We start from the raw sequence: 7,924 nt of genomic DNA, 5'->3' as shown, positions 1-7,924 counted from the left end.
TCAGTGTAGATACACTACATTACATTGCATTTAACTGACGCTTTTATCCAAAGCGACTTACAACAAGTCAAAAGTTTGGACACACCTTCAAAAGTTTTTTATTTATTTGAATTTGTTCTACTTTGTTGATTAAAACTGAAGACATCAAAACTATGAATAGAATGGAATGGGAGCGATGAAACCCCTCTTTAATGGTCACACATGCAGAGCACAAAGCACACACATGCGCCTGGCTCCGTGCTAGAGCTTTTCTGGTTCAGCTCCGGTTTCCCTTTTCTGCTCCCGTTTTGTTCACACCGCCCAGAGCCTGACTGTTGCTGTCGCTGCTGCGTCATGACATCACTGTTTACGTCGCTGATTTGCTCCCCAACGGCGCTCACTACAACAACAACAACAACAACAACAACAACAACAACAACAACAACAACAACAACAACAACGGGGGACTGTGTCGGGTCGATGATCGTGTTGCTTTTAATCATAAGAAGCCAGATTAAATGAAATAACGACTTCTCCAACCTTATACTTTTCTCCAGAGTGCTGTGGTTCATTGTTTATTCATGTGTTTCAGCATTATTTACCGACCGCTGCAGTCAGGGGCGCCGCCAGGGATTTTGGGCCCCATGAAAATATATCACATTGGGCCCCACCACCAGGCACAGGCCACTTTGTTTATAAATTACCTCGAGGGCCGTACCAAATGGTCTAGTGGTCCATATACGGCCCGGGGGCCGGAGGTTCCCCACCCCTGCTTCAATATAATAACATTAGTATTAATATCATAACCAAAATGTCGGTGATTAACATGTAGTTTACCTAATACAGCCTCACTCAACGCTTCAAACTGTCCATCATCCAAATAGACTAAAAGCAGTTTTTTGTTTTATATAGATCATTGGCTATATGGGAAAATACTGTGTTTGAAATGTATAATTAAAATAAGATGTTAGCTTTTTGTTTTGATATATATATATAGTCTCGCTTCAAATATCTTAAGTTTCATGTAATTCAACACAATGCTGCTCACCTCCTTCAGTTGGGAGAAAAGCTGGTTCAGGTTCAGCATTATGGGGGGACAGGGCTGCTGAGCTTAGAGATGAATCTGTTGGTCCTGGCACCAGGGGGAGGGACAACTGATTTAGTATGAATAGGCGCAAAAAATGTGCCTGCATTTATTAAAGGTAAGGAGGTAAGAATGGAAAAACCAGCTCGAGTGCACTAGAATTTGAAGGTACACAACCGAAAAAATATGCCGCTTCCTTCAGACTTCCTTACAGAGCCCCTCCTCCAACACACACAAACGTGCACATGACCAATGAGGGCACGATATAAGTTTGTGCACAGATGGAAGGCTGACAGGCAGGTAGGCCATCCAGTTATTTTAGCCGGGCCGGCTCAGATGATTGGTCGTGCTTTTTACAGCGCCAAGGCTTCCACAGATGAAATGTTTGTATGTATTTATCGTCAAAGCATTTAATATATTCATTGCTATCGGGATGTTAAGAGCATTCCATGGAATATAACAAAAAGTGTTTCTGAAGTGAATTACCTACCCTACCTTTAAATGTCAGCTAAAAGAGCAGTGAAATGAAAAACCTCTGAATTTTCTGTAAAGATATTAACAGTAGTCTACTTAATGTCAGCTTAGTAAAAACAAAACATTAGCTAACAGAATAATTTCCACCACTCATGGACCATACCTTTTCTTGTGAAAAACTGGATGACATACTGTCGCCCTTTAGTCCCTCTCTCTTTTCTTTCTCTCCTTTCTCTTCTTTTCTTAGAGCCTGACTTTTTGAGTTGTTGAGACACCGTACAACACAAGTGTAGGCTAAGTACTAGGCTAGCATCCCTCCTCACATGTTTTCACTCTCTGCAAGTGCCGGTGCCGCACCGCGTTTGGAGGCAGGACCAAACCATTACATGTAAATAGAAGGGGGTGTACAGACGCTTTGGATAATTAACTTTTGGAAGAAAATAAGTTAAATTAATCGTAAGTTTAGTGAGTACTTTATCAATATAACGTTCTTTTAATGTTAATTATTGAGGATTGATGAAAGGTTACTTAAAAAAATATTTCTTAATGTTCTAAACATTTTGGGGCCCCCGTCAGTCACGGGCTCTTAGAATCGTCCTAACTTTTCACCCCCTTACGGCGCCCCTGGCTGCAGTGCTGCTCTTCCACGGGAGTTTATTCTCCCGTTAGCTCCGGGTTAGCTAATACTTTAGAGCGGCCATTCCATCCGATAGCTGCTATAATACAAAACAAAACGTCTGCCTGCTCTCCACAATGATCAATAACAGCGAACGGATGGTCAAAGTAAGGTACAAATAAACAGAATCACACGAAGCCTGGTTAGCGTTGCCTGACTTTATAAAGTGTGTTTTTTTTTATAATTGCGTGGTTGCAATCTATGGAATGCCATTTAAGCCAAAATTAAATAAATACATAAATAATTAAATAAATACATATATATATATAAATATGCCTATGAAATACATTCTGAAATAAATAAATGAGGCAATAAATATGTATACATGTACATTTAAATACACATTTATTTATTTCATGGGACTTTTATTTCATAATGACACATTTATTTATTTCAAGAGACTCGTATTTCATAATGACATATTTATTTATTTCAGATGACTTGTATTTCATAATGATGCATTTATTTATTTCAGGTGACTTGTATTTTCATGATGAGACATTTCCATTCCTTATATGCAAATGAACGGGGCGTGGTTAGCTCACAGATCCAGAGACCCAGACCAAAGCAACAGCACCACACTGACTACACGAGAAGAGGAAGAAAATTGAGGAGAAGGACTATAAGGCAAACTACTAAATTCTCAGAATCAGACATCACATGTAATCTGATACTCTGAATTTCACCCGCCAGAAATGTTCGCTTTTTCTTCTTCGGTGTAAATTGTCCGTTGGCAAACCAGTTGACTTCTCTCGGTTTTTTGGCGGATTGCAAACAACTTTAAGGTGCATACCGCCACCTGCTGTACATGAATGTGAATCATCATATCATTCCATCTCTTAACTCATGGACGTATCTTGGATTGGATCGGATTTAATCCAAAAATAAATAAATAAAAAACATAATAAATAAAACAAAACAAAACAACAATCTATGTTCTTTCCTGACATAATGTTAGATCATTTTACCTACCCCAGTTTCACTAAAGGTAAACAGTGCCTTTCTGGTAGCTCTTTCTCCCTCTCGTTTTGTTCCCAAAATACCAACCACACTCCATTCCCTCTCTGCCTCTAAAACGTTATCCTTTAGTTTTTCTCTTTCAGCTTTATAGATGTTCCACATTTTCTTCAACTCCACAGTTCCTACACTTGTCACTGTTACTTTTCCCCATGACATGCAGCGTGCCATTCAATGCTGTGAGATTTATTCTGAGTCTAGCTATCATCATTTCCTCCCTTCTGTTTCTTTCTTTATAAATACGTGTCTGCTGGCATACCAGCAGACCAGCATTTACCAGCTTATGTTAGTATTAAATATACAATGTATTCTGGTAACTATAAAAATAAAGACATTGTATAGTGTTCATAACAGTATTTTTATTTAATAAATTATACTTAATACAATAATATTACAAAAAAAAACTACATCTAAAATACCTGCATTTGATTTAAAAAATAACAAATATAATTCAAAATGTAAACAGCAATAAAGAAATTATAAACATTTTTTTTCTTTTTCTTGTTAATATCCATTATTTTCTCAGTTATGTATGAAGGTAGATATGGTGCAAAATGCGAGAGCGTGTAAAACCTGATGTGAGCACTTGCAGAAAAAAATCTGAGCTTGCGTGCATACATTTACACTTGTATAAAATATCCACGTAACTGTGAACCAAATGTACACTTGTATAAAATATCCACGTAACTGTGAACCAAATTGTGTAGCTTGTAGAAAAAAAATGAACTTAGTGATGAAATGTTCACTTGCAGAAAAATATATATTTTTAATTACAACTGCAACTTGGTTATTACAACCTCTCAAATCAGTCATTACAACTTGACGAATCTGCTCTGTGGCAGTATAAATCGACGAATCTGCGGTCTTGACTTTTGCTACACTTCTTGCGATAAATGTGTCGCAAAAGTAATTTTCACCTGTAGATCAGCTGTAGATGTGGGGGGAGGGAGGGGGGTTGGAGCGAAGGGGCGGAGCTATCAGAACGACGAGGCTTGACTGCGGGGCTAACGGTTCGTGTCGCTAACAGTCCGCTGACATGGCGCGTCAATCAACGGTAAGTTTTGCCCATTACTTGCCCAGTATTACTTTGAATATTATTATTGTGATTGAGGATTAAATCCGCTTTGAAGACCACCGTTTTATATCGTGCAGTTTAGCAGCAAATTAACGTCAGTTAGCAGGCTAACGCTAGCTTTGTTGAGTTTATGCTAGCTAAACAAGTAGTGGTTGTAGTCTACAGCAGTAATTCATATATTATAGCCTACTGCTTTGGCACTAACGGTGGTGTTTTTAAAGCCTTTGTAAATTATCCATGCTATTTTCTATTTAGCTAACGTCGAAGTAGTGTATGTGAAATCAACCTCACAATAAGATGTGTGTATATTACAATTATTAATGTCATATTTCAAGATGATTACTTAGATATTACAATATGGTTGGTTGAGCTGGAGTTCATTATTGAGCTTACACGTTAACATCACAGTCATCTGAAGAACAAACCCAAACCTTGTTGTTTTTATTAATTGCATTACCAAATGGGTTTCAAATAAAAAGTAAGCATTGGTTATTGGTAATGGTCATACTCTCAAACTGATGGTATCCTTTTATTGTACACCCTTGCATGTATACATTAAGTGTCAAGTACCAACGTAAGAGCTAAGAAAAGAAAGAAAACAATAATTAGCCACCATCTCAGAGATAAAACATCTCCATTCCTTGCATTTAAAAATGTTACATTACTAATAAACTAAATAATGCAATTATAGCTCACTACTGCCCCCTAACTAACAGAGCAGAACACATGTAGGCTAATATAGCAGTTTTGTTAATTCGAAAGCATGGACTCAAAACTCTGCAAAACTACAAAATAACACCACATAATATCAATACACATATTAATTAAAGTAATAACAAACCTTGTGCTAATTATTTGATGTTAATTTCTCCGTCATTCATCCGTCATTACACGTGTTTACACCAAGCGGCAAACTCTGGGGAACAGCCGGGACGCCGATACAGAAGTGCAACACACTGCAGTTCATACATGGGCCGCTAGGGACTGACTGCAGAAAGGAGCAATTTCCATAGACCCCAATGTTAAAATGCCCAACTTTACAGCAGAAAAAAACATGTTTCTACCCATGGATGCAATAAATATTATTATCGATATAGTTATATTCCACCTTCATGATTATGAATCTGTGAGTGAATGTTTTTCTAACAGGACCCTTTTATTTATATTAGCTCTTAAAGTTGTTGCATAAATTAGGGCGTGGTCACTTTGATGGACATGTACTTGCCTCACTGTCAGCTAACAGCAACTTGTCCAGTCTGCAAGGCTACAACCATAGAGGCTACAACGTTAGTTAGTCATAGCACTGTACTTGACCCTTTAGCTTTAGTCGTGTTCGTGGTGATTGTGCCTTTTAGGGAATATTGTTACAAATACCAGACAATTAAAATGTTGTGCTGTGCGCTTGAATGTACTAACAGAACTTCCAAGAAGTCTAAAATGATAATATTATACATGTTAATCCCGTTCGCAGGTGTTTGTGTGCTTGGTAGCTTAGCTTGTTACTTATTAGCCAGCTAAGGACGTAACCCTTTATACATATACATTTTAGTTTATGATTCAGCCTTGGGTAAGACTTTTATAGTCTATGGCTATGACGCCCATAATGCTAAACGGGAGCAAATGTTAATAGGGGACCCAATTATCCCAGTGGTGGCCGCCGGAGCTAACGGAGCCGCAGGGGGCTAGCTCCAGCCGTCGTCCCAGAGCTAGCCCACTGCGGCTCCGTTAGGTCTGAGCGATGGAGTCCGTCGTTATAACAGGAGATCAAGGAATACTGCGAAACGCAGACTTGGTTCGCCTGCTGTAGTATTAGCTAAATAAATTATGTTGAACAAGGCTTATTAAGCTGAACATCGCCACAATTGTTCTGCTATGTATCGGTACTTCTTTTCTTAACGTGTGAATGACAAGCATTAAGAATAACAAAATATAGCTAGTTCTCTTGCAGATTGTCTCATTTGATTATGAATGTAACGTTTATATATTGGAACTACATTGTTAGGAGTAACTTGGTATGCATGTATTTCATGTTAGCTTAGCTTCTTAGCCTGAGCTAGCTCTGTTTACTTCCAGTTCGGAGGCAGCAGGTCCCGCCTCAGCTCTGCCTCTTTGCCCTTATTTGGAGCAGGCGGGATTAGACTCTGATGTCGCTGTCGAGCCGTTAGTGGCCGACTCCGCCTACTAAGGGCTTCTCGGCAACTCTGCAGAATCCTATGGGTGATGTCACGGACACTACGTCCATTTATATATACAGTCTATGAAACTGCCCCTACCCATCGCACACCGACAGGAGAGAGAGATCTCTCGTCTGGATTGGAAAGATCAAAAATTACACAATTGGATTTAGAAAACTCTTTTCGAAAATAAACTAAGGGTACTGCAACAGCGACTGACACAAAAATGACTTGGCATCTAGAAACATTACAGATTTTCTTTTTCTCACCCTGTTGTTGTTGCCTTCTTTGTTCCCACTTGTGCTCTGCAGGACGGCACGGTCCAGCCCGAGCTTCTGACTAGCTTTATCCAGCATTTCCCTCTCATAGTTTCGAGTGATCAGACGGTATACCTTCACCGCCTTAGGCTGGCCAAAACGATGACACTGAGCTTGAGCCTGAAATAAAAAATTAAAAGAGGGGTCAAAAGAGATCCATTCAGAGTCGAATATCACACAGGTGTCCGCAGCAGTGATGTTCACAAGTTCTTGATCAGGTGTTTGATGTGGTCTGGCAGGATCCTTTCTGCAGCGATAAATAAAGAAAACAAAGAAGACATTATTAATAATAGTAATGATGGTAACAACAATAATATTAGTATAACTATTTATATAGCACTTAAACAATAATTGCAAACTGATTCTCACAACAAAAATAAAGAACAAAACAATATGAACAATAAAAAAACTAATTATTATAGGAATGTTAAGATACAAAGAAATGATAAACATTCTAAGAGGCCGACTACAAAAGGGAGACTCAATGGCTCTTGATGACATCAATGAGCAGTCCCAAAACATGCTGTTGTATAAAAAGAAATATTTCCAGATTTCTTCTATCTAGTGTTGGATGATTTGTTGTATTGATTGCTGATGGATGTTAAGATAAGTTTTACAACAAAAAGATTATTGTAATTGGAATCAAAAAAGTTTACAAATTGTAGTTTTAATCAAATGACTAGCAATATAGGATTTATTCAACAGCGGTAAATTATTAAGTTGCTAAATTAACGTACACTGAACTGTAAAACTTACCACTATTTAGGAAAGGACCTGATCAGAAGGATTGACTAGTAAGACAGCAAAGAGGTGGAGGAGGTCTCTGTCATGTACAACCATTGGTAGATGTTACACCTGAAAGAAAGATAAGGAAATAAGAGAAGACAGGAGGACAAACATCCTCTTAAGTAAAAGACTAAATCATGTCAAGCTTTACATCTTTCAGTCTTTACAATGCACTTTTGGAAATTACATTCCAATGGCTAAATTCAAACTCAATACCATAAATAACTGGGTACCAAAGTGCTTTACCTGATAGAACACGTTCCACACGGAGCAGCAACCATCCGGCTGGGCCTTTTGCTGCATATCATCTCCTCCCTCTCCACTGTTTCCAATAGATATCTA

The 7,924-nt window shown here is 38.4% G+C and overlaps 1 long non-coding RNA gene across 3 annotated transcripts in view; it reads right to left on the bottom strand.

Moving 5' to 3' along the window:
• Positions 1-286: 286 nt before the first annotated feature.
• Positions 287-7,924, bottom strand: part of LOC307016074 — an 8,573-nt gene continuing 935 nt past the window's right edge. Inside the window, exons 3-6 of one of the 3 annotated variants that reach the window (XR_013801749.1) lie at positions 7,829-7,924; positions 7,553-7,651; positions 6,749-7,043; positions 287-1,111 (exon numbers count right to left, since the gene is read on the bottom strand). The exon at positions 7,829-7,924 is cut by the window's right edge and continues 19 nt beyond it. This is a non-coding gene — a long non-coding RNA (uncharacterized lncRNA). Of the gene's footprint in view, positions 1,112-6,042; positions 6,614-6,748; positions 7,044-7,552; positions 7,652-7,815 lie in introns of those variants that run through there. The other 2 variants (XR_013801750.1, XR_013801751.1) reach the window with 2 other exon arrangements.

The sequence above is a fragment of the Notothenia rossii genome, assembly GCF_949606895.1.
Source record: "Notothenia rossii genome assembly, chromosome: 8".
NCBI lineage: Eukaryota > Metazoa > Chordata > Actinopteri > Perciformes > Nototheniidae > Notothenia > Notothenia rossii.
Note: the sequence above shows the minus strand (reverse complement) of the source record. Positions and strands in the feature narration are given on the sequence as shown.